The 14,071-nt window shown below is 34.2% G+C and overlaps 1 protein-coding gene across 1 annotated transcript in view; it reads right to left on the bottom strand.

The window, feature by feature from the left end:
* Window positions 1-12,994, bottom strand: part of Gp150 (leucine-rich repeat domain-containing glycoprotein 150) — a 113,649-nt gene extending 100,655 nt beyond the window's left edge. Inside the window, exons 1-2 of the mRNA XM_075313376.1 lie at window positions 12,777-12,994; window positions 12,487-12,555 (exon numbers count right to left, since the gene is read on the bottom strand). The gene's annotated coding sequence lies outside the window, so the exon portion shown is untranslated. The remainder of the gene's footprint in view (window positions 1-12,486; window positions 12,556-12,776) is intronic.
* Window positions 12,995-14,071: the final 1,077 nt, after the last annotated feature.

The following is a 14,071-nucleotide window of genomic DNA, read 5'->3' as shown; positions in this document are numbered from 1 at the left end:
ATCTTCATAAGTCATCAAAGGATTTGTGTATCTAATAAAATTTAACACCAGTAAAACCTTTGATTACAAAATAATCTTGGAGGTAACCTAGTAGAAAATAGAAAATACCAGTGGGAGCGGTACGTGACGGCCCACTCTCTTACCATGGGCGGCGCTTGAGTTCTGGTTACCAATCGAAGATGTATATTTTCAGTTCACCTCCTCGGCAAGCCAACCAGATTATTTTGTTTGTTTACAAACTACTCAATTTGGAATGGCTTCTCATAGGATAAAACAAAATTTTGTAACGACCACTTCCATTTGGGCGAAGCAACTCCCTGACCCATTCCAGTCGAACTTTTTCCGTATTGCATCCGTCCGTCATCATGATATGTACGAGAGTCAAATTTGGCTCTCAGTTTTCGTTTTATTTCTGGTGTTATGACCGTTATTTTTACACGCGTTGCAGTATCAAGTAGCGATAGCCATTTGCGATTTTCCAGCCAAATACAAAGCAATCACACAATCTCGCTTCAATTCTATTGCGAATAACTTTAATTCTGAATGCAATAGATCAAATTGCTTCTGTAGGCTTGTAAACAATAAAATGAACTGCCACTGGAATAAAGGTGTCAGGTGTTAGACGAATGGTTTAGCATCCTAAAGTTGGTTGCTGTATTGAAGAACGAGCACTACACACAAAACAATTTTTTTTTGATTCAATCACCAAATTAATTGATCCAATTAATTTTTTAATTGAAATGTCTTCAATCTCGAAAATGATAGTATCAATCACAGTTTTAATTGGGCATAGACACAATTCTTGATTAAAAAATTAATTGAGTTTTTCAGCAAATTTCAATTAATTTTTTAATTGATTCAATTAAAAATTTAATTGATGTTGATTGCAAAACTCAATTAATTTATTAATTAAAAAAGGTAACTTTTTGTAATTACTTTCTGAATTGGCTTAGAGTTTTTATTTCGATTAACAAATGATTGTTTGAAATACATTTTTAATTAAAAATTAAAAAATAAGCACTTTTTTTAACTGAATTAGTCTTCCGAATTTGATTAAAAAGTTAATTATATCAATTAATTTTTTAATAAAAATTTTAAAATTTTCAATCATTGACTTAATTAACTTAATGTTTCTATCATGATTAAAAAGTTAATTGTATCAATTAATTTATTAATTGAAAAAATTTTCAACTTCAATTAACTTTTTAATTGGAAAACATTTGGTGATATTTTTTTCTGTGTAGGTAAAGTTTTCTGAACATCGTGTTGTATGATGAAATATGTTCGTAAACTTTCAAAAGCAGTGCCACAAATTATAAAATGTCTACCAACCAATGGCTTCCTCCAAAATCCGATGGACCTTCCAATTTGGGCAATTTAGAAAGGAAGAAAGGATTAAAAAATATACAAGTGTGGTCAAATCGAGTAAACGTAAATGGATACCAAAACTTAAATTCCATTTCCACGTAGTCTTATCAAGTGAACAAAAAAAATCGTACAAAAAACACAAAGTGTCAACTACCCTTTATATATAAGTGGGTTTTCTGCGGTTCATTTCAAAAATAAATTCTTTGAACAACACTTGTATTTTCTACTGAACGTTTGTCATTTGTTTAATTTTTTTTATAAAAATATCGAAACCTCATTTTACATTTGAGACATACAGCTTGCTTATACAAGGCCATTAAAATATAAAAATAAATACGAAAAAAAAAACAAAGTTTTGGAAATCAACCAATGATGCTGGTTTATCTCAAAATAAACATTACTTAAAAGTTTATTTCAGCTACCTTGGAAAACGTAAAGAAATTATTAAATGACGTTATTGGTATTTTGATAAAAAAAAAATAATAATAAAACTGAAAACAATATCCAAAGAAACATACAGAGTTTATTTGTCAATTGGCGCCACTTGTAAAAATCATTTCTGGTCTACGTCAGCCATCAATACGATCAACTTTCAATTTAATGTCAATTTGAATTTTTTAAAAAGGGAATAATCGCATAAGCTGTCTCGTTTTTATGATTTTATTGTCTGATTTTATTGGAAATTCATGATAATGATTCGTAGTATTGAAATCTAAATATGGTTTCGAAGAAGACAATGACGAGAGTCATAACATTTGTAAATTCTCATTAATTCCCAATGTGAGAGCGATTTACTTTTCAGCATCATTAATAGAAGCCTAAAGAGAGGAAAATGAGGGAGTGATTAATGCAGACTCTCTAAAAGAAATTTATGAATCTATTGCATACAATATAATGCTCTCTCTCTTTATACAATCATGGTAAGGATGCCCTCTTTGCCCCTGCATCATTAATAAAACCTCGATGATATGAGAAAGAGGAAGCGATTAATGAAGATACTCCCAATTTGTATGTATGCGTGTATGTTTGTATGATTAGTTGTTAACAAATTCCAATTATAAATGATAAAACCAAATGGTTAGTTAGAGCAAAATTATCTAATCAAATAATAATAAGACATAACAAATATTTGTTGTGTGTCTGATTGGGTACAATAAATTTAACATAAATAAAAATAATAAATAATAAATCTGTTCGAGATGAAATTAAAAGAGATTTATATTTAATGCAGCTTCATGCAATTTCATCGGTTATAAATGCTTTTTTCCATTGAAAATATCGAACATAAGCCCACAAAGCGATATATATTTTCCACTTCACCTAGGTTACAGATTGTACATGGATCAGAATTTTCAGATCGAAAAGCACAAAGTTTTTACCAGACTACCTCTGGTCTTCATAATCGTACTTACAAGATGTGCTGAATTCTCATCTATAAAATTATGTCATAATGTTAAGTCGAATACAAGGAGCCACTATGTGTCAATGGTTGTCCATTTTTTAGAGGTGTCCGGTTTTCAGAGTGTCCAAGTTTGAGAGGTTTCACTTTAATTCATATAGATATGTAACGAGGGTGAAACTGTTTCCAAATGGAGAATATAATTAGGCGGCAGGAAGAAATAATATCTTCTTCAGAAAAAATCGTTGCAACTTTTCGGCATACATCAACACTTTGAGCCACTGCCTTGCATACATAGGGCCTTGGGTTCAACCACAGTTTCGACCGAACACCAAACAGTTTTTCAGCGGTGCATGGAACGCCGTTCGGACTATGGTTAGGTTCGGTTAGGTGGCAGCCCGATGTATCATGCTCACTTAGACTATTCAGTCCATTGTAATACCACATTGGTGAACTTCTCTTTTATCACTGAGTGCTGCCCGATTCCATGTTAAGCTCAATGACAAGGGACCTCCTTTTTATAGCCGAGTCCGAATGGCGTGAAACCACTCAGAGAAGCTTTGAAATCCTAAGAAATGTCACCAGCATTACTGAGGTGGGATAATCCACCGCTGAAAAACTTTTTTGTGTTCGGTCGAAGCAGGAATCGAACCCACGAAATTGTGTATGCAAGGCGGGCATGCTAACCATTGCTCCACGGTGGCTCCCCGTGGTCGTTCGGACTATAAAAAGAAGGATCCTTGTCATTGAGCTAAAAAACATAGAATCGGGCAGCACTCAGTGATTACAGAGAAGTTCACCACTGACTGAATAGTCTAAAGGCGTTTTCGTTTCGCAAAAAATATGTTGCCCTGGTGTGACACTACTTTTTCCGTCAATACATTTTCACTCAAATGATAGTGTCTTTCCAAAGTTATTATTAATTCATAATAATGCGAGGGATATAGGATCCAAAATTTATGGTTATGTCCTTCATATTTGGCAATCAATTTCGAGAATGTTGCACCTTTTTCGCCAATCGAAATCGCCATAAGTGAGTCCGAAATATCGGGCCGGCGCTATACATAACCTAAAACTTTGATTGAGGTGCCAGCAATCGATACACCATGTGACAAACATTCGGAAAGGTCGCTGAAATAAATCGAATACAAGGTAGGTTTTAGAAGGCATCCTTGTCTGATCCAAAATTCGACATGAAGTGTTTTCAAAAATAACTTTTGCAATAAGTTTAGGAACTTGGAGGAACTACCATTTTGATCGAGTTTGTAGAATAGAAAATTACGCGGAATCTTGGCGAATTCTGCGGAAAAAGTAACAAAAACTACGTAGATTCTTTTAATCGAATGAAATGAAAACCCCCTTGGTCGAAACCCCCTTGCGAAAGCCAACTTGGTATTCAGCAAGACAACCGTTCATATGAAGCCAGCTGCCAATACAATTTAGGAATATACCACTAAACCATCATATTGGAAAAGGATCACCCCTAGGTCCAGTCCCTAGTATGTATGGATCAGTTCCAGTTCTGGCCAAGACGTAGGAGAGGGACCGGTCACTTTAACATGGGTTTGTCATTGACGGTGTAAATTTACACTTTAGGACATAACACGGACTCATTCCGAAGGACATGTCCTGCGACACTTTAATGAGACCACCCCATAAACAGGTCCTCATTAACCAGTCTGGAACAAGCTCCAAGAAAAATCTTTTGGAATACATTGGACAATAGATTATTCTGATAATTTTATTACAGTAAATGATTAGGTTCCATATGATTTTCATAACAAAGAGTTTAGAAATCAATAAATTAACTTTTAAAACTTGTGACAAACTGGAGCAGGTATCGGTCCTGTGATAGGTCCGTCTGTGGCAATTTGCACCAATTTCTTAAGGTATTAACTTTGCTTGTTTTTAAGAGCGGAATTAAGATAGACAACAGAATTTCGTTAAACATGGAAATACAATCATTTAGAAAGTTTGTATGGACAAGGGTCCATATGATTCTATTTATACCAAATATCGCGCTCTAAAGATGTCACTTTAACCTAACCTAACCGTATCACAATGGACTGAATAGTCTAAGGGAGTCTGGCAATTTAAGGATGCACATATAACAATTTTAGAATCAATTTTAATTATAGAATACTGATGTAGATCGATTATTGTCATGCCTATGAATATTTCATTCAATGGAGTTGGCAAACTTCCACCATTCTCTTATGTCCTACACGCAGAGAAGAAACATGATTGCCACAATCATATTCGAAGAGCAAAATAATATGATAGCAGCTATTTTTGCGGCGACCATGTAACATTTTAACCTGCAACCATGTTGGCTCAGTGAACATGGTTCTAAGAAAAATACAATTGTCCTCATCTAAAATGTTATTATATTGATAAAAAGAATTTTGTTTCCATTAAAAGACAATGGTCACGATCTAAAATGTTATGTTATTCGTCAAAAATGTTTTTCTTCTAGTTAAAAGAACATGGTCACAACCTAAAATGTTTTGATTTTTATGAAAAAACTTTTTTCGTCGTCGAAAAAAGGACGCCACTTGAGAAAAGAAATACAAAATCAACTTTATTTATTTGTTTTTATTTATTTATAAACTAATTCATTGTTTATTTGTATTTATAATGTCGTGCAAGCAAACTTCACATATTTTTACACACTCTAGTTTGGTTCAATTTCAACAATAAGTAATCATTCCATATTTACTTCGTGACCATCAAATGTACAAACGCAGACATCATGTAACTGCAAATAAAAATAAATTATATCATATATCAAAATGCAGAACAAAAACCAGGTATATTTTTTTCAATTACACTTTCCTTTTTTGTATTCACATAAAACCACGTGCCATTTCTGAATAAATAAATTAACACAAAACACAATAATTCCGTATTCTCCGTCCATTCCAAGAAACAATCAACACACGACTGACGCGCAAAATGAAAATCGTGTGTACCTGCTCAATGTTTTTATAAAATTCTTGTCGCTGCAAAAAAATTAAAAAATTAAATGGTCACGAAAACAATGTACATGGTCTTTATGGTCATGTAATGGTTGTAGACATGTCTATACGTAAACTATAAAAATATTTTTTTCTCTGCAAAAAAGTAAAAAAATTGAATGGTCAGATACATGATTTTCCTGACCATATAATGGTCTCAAATTCTATCATTTAAATAATAGAACATGTTTGCGGCATTTGAGAACCATTTAAATGCTTATTGCCAACATATATTTTTCTCCGCTCGAAAATTATTTTTACAAAGACAAAATACATGGTTTTCGCGACAATTACATACTCTAAATAAGCATTAAATGGATGCGGCAACCATGTCCAAACATGTTTTTTCTGTGCGTGTATACTGTTTAATCTATCAATGTATCTATTTGGATGAGATATTATTTTCTTTATACCTAAAACCCTTAACTTAGTTCTGGAATCGGTGCCTATCAAGTTTCCGACATACATCTGTGATAGTTCCCACATCGAACCGTTTGTTTTTAAGGTCGAAATATTACGACAGGACCAACCATAGAGTTAATCTCAACAATTGATTGGTATGCAAAATTCAAGCGTGGTGAAATGAGCACGGAGGACGGTGAACGCAGTGGACGCCCGAAAGTGGTGGTTACCGACGAAAACATCAAAAAAATCCACAAAATGATTTTGAATGACCGTAAAATGAAGTTGATCGAGATAGCAGAGGCCTTAAATATATCAAAGGAACGTGTTGGTCTTATAATTCATCAATATTTGGATATGCGGAAGCTCTGTGAAAAATGGGTGCCGCGAGCTCACATTTGACCAAAAACAACAACGTGTTGATGATTCTGAGCGGTGTTTGCAGCTGTTAACTCGTAATACACCCGAGTTTTTCAGTCGATATGTGACAATGGATGAAACATGGCTCCATCACTACACTCCTGAGTCCAATCGACAGTCGGCTGAGTGGACAGCGACCGGTGAACCGTCTCCGAAGCGTGGAAAGACTTAAAAGTCCGCTGGCAAAGTAATGGCCTCTGTGTTTTGGGATGCGCATGGAATCATTTTTATCGATTATCTTGAGAAGGGAAAAACCATCAACAGTGACTATTATATGGCGTTATTGGAGCGTTTGCAGGTCGAAATCGCGGCAAAACGGCCCCATATGAAGAAGAAAAAAGTGTTGTTCCACCAAGACAAAGCACCGTGCCACAAGTTATTGAGAACGATGGCAAAAATTTATGAATTGGGCTTCGAATTGCTTCCCCACCCCTGTATTCTTCAGATCTGGCTCCCAGCGACTTTTTCTTGTTCTCAGACCTCAAAAATTTGCTAGCAGGGAAAAAATTTGGCTGCAATGAAGAGGTAATCGCCGAAACTGAGGCCAATTTTGAGGCAAAACCGAAGGAATACTACCAAAATGGTATCAAAAAATTGGAAGGTCGTTATAATCGTTGTATCGCTCTTGAAGGGAACAATGTTGAATAATAAAAACGAATTTTGACAAAAAAAAATGTGTTTTTCTTTGTTAGACCGGGGACTTATCAGCCAACCTGTTAGGTAACCACCGTCAGAATGGTTCGAAAGTTTTGAAACATACCGACCATGGATCCGTGGAGGACTATTCCCTCTCAGTAATGATGGTTACATTTCGGAGTGTTTCAAAGCTTCTCTAAGTGGTTTCAACGCAATGTGGAACGCCGTTCGACAAGTACCCTGTCATCATTGGTGTAGCTAGGGGGGTGCTGGGGGGGGCGTAGCCCCCCCAGAATAGTTCTTGCCCCCCCCAGAATAATCAAAGCTACAGTTGTTTTATATTTTAATTCAAGCTTTGCGATGTGTTTAATCCAATTAAGATTGTGGCAGAGAGAGTATGTTAAGCATATTTTTTAGTATTGATATTTACATTACAACTAAAAACACGAAATAAAAACACTAAAAGGAAACTTGAGACGCACATTTTCAATAATAGTCAATTTATAACTACGTTGATTAAAATCATAAATCGTCACATGCCCAATTTACCATCTAAAATCGTCAAAATCACGAAAAGTCCACAGAGTTGGCACCGCTGCTCTCGACAGTTGCTTCGTTGTATTCTGTTCTCAGAGAATTTTTAAAAACTAATCGAAGATAGACGTTTTATAATATTCAATTTATTTTTTGGCTTTTATTTAATTTTTTATTCTTAGTATTTTTTATACACGATGAATATGTTAAGTTTATGTTTTGCTTTATGATTTCTAGTCCTGGTTTAAAACACACATTTTAAATAAAATTTAAAAATCATATGTTTGTTGTCTTGAATTAAAAATAAATTACAAACAATATTTTTCAAACACATATTTAAAGCAATGCTTTTATTTTTTGTTATATTAAATAATGGTAAGTTGCTATTTGATTATTTATAGCGGTGTCGTGGAACCGGCTCCCACACACAATAAAATATTTTTTGTCTTCAACCATGAAATTAATTGATCTAATTAATTATGCCCTTCACCACTACTGTGGTACAGGGTATAATAAGTTTGTGCATTTGTATATAACGCCAAGAAATAGTGGTCATAGACCCATCTTTTAGTATACCGATCGGGTAAGAATTAAAATCTGAGTCGATTTAGCGATGTCCGTCTGTCTGTCCGTCCGTCTGTCTGTATATGTAATTTTGTGCACAAAGTACAGCTCGCAATTTAAGTCCAATCGTCCTCAAATTTGGCATAGGGCCGTTTCTTGAGACAGAGACAATTGCTATTGTTTTTGGAAAAAATCAGTTCAGATTTAGATATAGCTGCCATATATAATTATCTACGATGTGGTCATAGTTAGCGTGTTTATCAACCGATTTTCTTGAAATACCGTACATCCAAATATTTAATGAATCTCGCAAATCTTGCAAAATATCAGCCAAATCGGTTCAGATTTAGATATAGCTCCCATATATATCTTTCGTTCGATTTGAACTTATATGGCTTCAAAATCCAGGGGTTTGCCGTGATTTGCTTCAAATTTCGCGCAAGGAGTACGTAATTGTGTATACGGAGTATAGGTAATTGTGCCAAATTTGGTTGAAATCGATTCAGATTTAGATATGGCTCCCATATATATCTCCCGTCCGATTTGCACTCATGTGACCAGGGGGGCCAAAGTTATACTCCCATTTACGTGAAATTTCGCATAGATAGCAGAATTATTATTCTAACTATACATGTCAAATTTAGTCAAAATCGGTTCAGATTGTATATAGCTTTCATATATACGTACACCAGAGTTGGGGAAATATGGTCGACTGTTTCATATTTTAGACCCATTTTCAATGGGATTTTCCTCCAATTGACTGGAGAGTTTCCACAGAGAATACAAATATGGCCAAAATTCTCACAGTTTACACAAAATTCTGTGATGATTTCCCCATATCTTAGCCATATCCTACACACTGCAATGCCAAAATTTCCACAGAACGGATGAGTTTTAAATAAGGCTCCAAGTCGCCCTACACATATCTTGGCGAGATCTAACCAATATCCTTGTAAAATCGCCACTGCTGAGTAGCAAAAATTGTAAATATTACTCTAATTGTCCTATATCTCGAATACATATGTATCGCCTGAAAAATCATAAATCTCTTTTGTGCAATTGCATTAAAATTTCTCTCGCTTCATATTTCCCATATTTTTTACTAACATTGTGTATCATCCCAGGGCGTTAGCCGATTTAAATTTTAATTCTAGAGTTTTTGTAGAAGTACAAAAAATTGTTTCCATTAAAAGTATTTGTATCTGGAAATGCAAACCTTTATATAGCTCCCAGCAAATTTTAAGTAGTTGAGATGGTAACACAAATGTTTGTCTACATAGTGGTGAAGGGTATAATATAGTCGGCTCCGCCCGACTTTAGACTTTACTTACTTGTTTTTAATTGAAATGTATTCAATCAAAAAAAAAAAAAAATGATAGTATCAATCATCAAAGCCAATTAAAAAATTAATCAATACAACTAATTTTTGCGATTGAGTTTTTTTTGTTTTTGATTGATTTTGCTGCATATTGCCTTTAACACCGCAATAAAATTGAGGATGTATAGTTTTATCAATAGGGGTAATTTATCGCTTCGGAAATTTCGACAAAATTTTGAAGGATGTCTGGGGGGGGCATAGCCCCCCCCAGAGAAAATTTCTAGCTCCGCCAATGCCTGTCATTGAGCTAAACATAGAATCAGCAGCACTCAGTGATAAGGGAGAAGCGCACAATAGACTGAATGGTCCAAGTGAGCCTGAAATGTCGGCAAACAAGTGTTGAGAAAACAACAAATCTTCGAACATTGAAAATAGTGCAGAATGAAATAGATAATGACATATGGTCCGAAAAGTGCTGATTGAGTACGCAAAAGAAGTGATAAAATCTTTAGAACAAATAGAATAATTGAGTTAATCCTGTATAAATTAAGCTAACCTAAAGGTAGCAGGTTAGCTTAATTTATACAGGATTAACTCAATTCGTAGAAATGGAATTGATTTCCACTTAGACCATATTGGTCCGTTGTGATTCCTTATAGAGCTACCTAGTATGAACCTACAAAAAGTATTTTTCATCTTTCACATTGCGAAACCCATTTTCCAAAAGTTTTTTTTCTTTGCGTGTTATTAATTTCTACTGTAAAACATTTTCTTTTTTTTCTAAGCAAAATTAAGAGCTTTTAAGATCGGGAACATATTATTTTGGAAGAGATTTGTAATGAATTTATATGACATTTTTCATCTTTTGAAATATTTTTCTGAGGTCAAAATTTTTGAGCTATGATCGAGGATAGCAAAAACAGTAAATATACTTGGAATATCACGTACAAATTGGCGAATAATGTTATGCATTTGCCAAACAACATTCACCTCATATGTGGTGTACCTACCCATATTGGTTTTGTCTGTATAGATTGACGTATTCATGAATTCTATCGCCCCCCCCAGTCTGAGTGTTTTTTTTTTCGTTTTTCGAACTACAAAGAGTGCTGCTGAATAAGCGATTTTATAAACTACTGAACGTCTAGATCTGTAGGAACGTAGGTAGGTAATAAGAAACCTTAATGCTCCAACAAGAAGCAGCAAAAAAAGGGGGACAAATAAACAAGAGAAATAATAGGAATGACAGCAAAAGCTGGCAACGAAATACAAAATGAATCTCTACTCATATTGTGAATATTCAAGAATTTTTATGTGGAAAATATTCTCATGAATGCAGATGAGACGTCCAATTGGGGAATGCGGATGAAATTGATTGATTTGTTTGTTTCAAAGGTAATTGAAATGTAAACAATGTTAGTACATAAATTAATTGAATATGGGTTCTCTAGTGGGTAGATTGTGGAAGCCTGAACTTGGGTTATATCGTTATAATAAATACGACCTAAATTTTTCGATATGGATAAAACAAAAACAAACTTTTTACTGGTAATAAAACAACTTAAAAATTGCAAACGCAAAAGAGGCCTCTAAGTGATTTGGATAAAGAGAAAGGATCCATATCCCACATTTGGACTAAAGGCTTTTTATAAAAAAAATATTTTGCATTTAATCTTATCTTAATGTCTTTTCCTATCCTACTTAGTCGACTTTCATATTTGGCCAAATTGTAATCGCAATCGCAATGATTGTGATGATCTATGAAATCGTCCCTTTAAACCAAAACATATCAAAACATCTGGCCACCTTAACATCTTCTTAACCTCTTTTTTACATATTTTAGTGGTATTCATAACTTCCAATCATATGCAGATCAAAACAAAATAAATAAATTTCTATTGATGGTCACACATAAAAAACAAATGTTTTCTCGAAAGAATGTGTCGGTCTGGGCTTTGTGTCCCTCTCTGTTTGTCGGGCCCCACCACACACACACATAATCTTTTTTGTCTTTGGGGGAGATTTCTATGGTCGCCATCAATAGAGGTGAACTATAGTGAGTATGTAAAACAAACCAGATTGTGGTTACCAGTTACTACCACTCACTAACTGACTGCCAGACTGGCTCCTCATTGACCGACCCTTGCTTAAGTCTGTATACAGCGACATATGAGTTAATTTTGTTTTTCATAGCAGTCTGCAAACAAGAAGAAGAAGAAGCATTTGTGATAGCACAATACCTGTATACGGTGATCTCTCCAAACCGTTTCTCTCTCTCTCTCTCTCTGTTCGCCATACAACCACATGTAAACATTTCTGGCACACTGTCCAGGTGAAAAAGAGACAACTCTTCTAACATAGGTGAGATACAAAAACAAGAGTATAATGATAACAACAACTCTTGGCTTAAAAGTGTTCAGTATACTAATGAAATATGATGACTACATTTTCACTCGAAAGCTAAGGTGAATTCATGGTATTTCAATGTGTGTGTTAGTGTGTTGAAGTAACGAGTATCGCTGGTTGTATTCCTATTGTTGTTATTATTGTATATTGGTACGCATAAAGATAGCCAGATAGGTAGATAGGTGGGCAGAGATAACTACACAATAACAATAATGGTAAAAGGTGAACAAAAATTAGGTAAAAACACAACCCAGGGCTAACCAGCGTATGATAAAAAAAAAATTCTTAATAATTTTTGTGTTCGTCGCTCGTTGTTTCCTCCTTAGTGAATTCGTTCGTTTAGCCCCTCCGAAAATTGATTTGCTTTTTTTTTATATAAGTAAATATTGATTTTGTTCATGGTGTACTGCTTGCAAACTTACCTCAAATTATATTTTTCGATGAAAAATTCAATTTGCGTTGTAGATAGATTCTCAATTAAATCCTAAGAGCTGCAAAATATAATAATCCTTGCTTAGAAAAACAGGTCTAGTCACAGATGTACTATATAATAACACTTGGGTTTTTTCCACACAAAAGAAGACAAAAATAAAGAAATTCACCAATTTTTAGAATTGAATTTTTTTTTTGGTAGAGAATTAAATCTACTCAGATTATCTCTAAATAATTTTGGTTATTATATTTGTCGTTTATTTTGTAAACTTGACTTCACCTTTGGAATTTTCTTAATATTTTCTGTTATTCTTTTCTTTTTCCAGATCGTTTTGGCTTCTATTATCTTTTGTTAGTTGTTTTTGTTTTAATTTTTTTTTATTAGTACAAAAATTACAGTAAAATTAAGATTTCGTCCGACACTTATCGTCAACACGTTTTTAACACCTGTTGATGTTTAACTCGACTGAATTCGTTGGCTGTCGCGATTCGTTTAATAACCGCTTTTGGTAATATGAGTTGTATTCGTCCAAAGTGGGATCGCAACGTTTGCACTTGGTCTATTCTCTTTGTCTTTGTTTACCAGAATAGTGGTGAATTTCTTGGGTTCTTCTCTCTTTTTGGTTGATATATCTTTGCATTGAGTATCTGTGAGCGGCTTCAAGTGCTCTCATTTAAATGTGTAGTCATTTGAATATATTTTGTGCTTGTATGATGTATGATGAGTTGCATTGAAATATGGGTCACTCCCCATTCATTTCGTTGTTAAGCAAGTGAGTATTCCGTTAGGTACTTACACAATCGTTTTGAAAAATATTTTTTTTATAATTTTGTTTGTGTCGGTGTGAGTCATTTAAAATTTGAGGCGGCATGAAAATAAGCCCCAAATCACAAATAGGGGGGACGTTTCATAATGAAGCCAAGCCAACAAAATTTAGCTGAAGCATGAAAATCGACCCAAAAATAAAATTAGGCTCAATTTTCACTTTTGGTTTAAAAGAAATGAACCCTAATAATGAATAGAAGTGAATATGAAGTTTTAATAAAAATTTATCCATAGGAGAAAATCTTAAACCCAGGCCGTAGGTGAGATAGCGATACAATGCTATTCGGAACAACAGAAGTGCCGTCATTGTCAAATTGCAGAATGCGAAAATAGGGCCCACTTGAAAACTTGAAACGAACCTCAAAAAAGAAAATTTGGGTTCAATTTCATTTGATATATTGGGATTTGTTTTCATAATGCAAACGACCCCAAGAATAAAATGAAGTTAATCCCCAAAAAACATAAACATTTGGGTTTGTGGTTATCCATACAATTTTTTTGGAGTCCTAATTGATTTACGCTTTTGTGGCTCATATTCACACCGTCGAAATTTGACTCGCCCAAGGGGCTTACAATTTCTCTAACATTCAAGAATTAAAATCGAACCGAAATGCTCCCGTCCAAAAATAAAAGTTTGCTTTTGAAACATGGTTGAGGTGATCATATTCATTCTGTGGGTGAAAGTTATTCGTGATGGAATTCAAGGGTGATTGTTGGATTGCTTTATATAGTTACAAGTGGGTATCGTT

Source organism: Haematobia irritans, chromosome 5 (genome assembly GCF_050003625.1).
Source record: "Haematobia irritans isolate KBUSLIRL chromosome 5, ASM5000362v1, whole genome shotgun sequence".
Classification (NCBI taxonomy): domain Eukaryota; kingdom Metazoa; phylum Arthropoda; class Insecta; order Diptera; family Muscidae; genus Haematobia; species Haematobia irritans.
The sequence above is the reverse complement of the archived record's forward strand: the minus strand, read 5'-3'. Positions and strand labels throughout refer to the sequence as shown.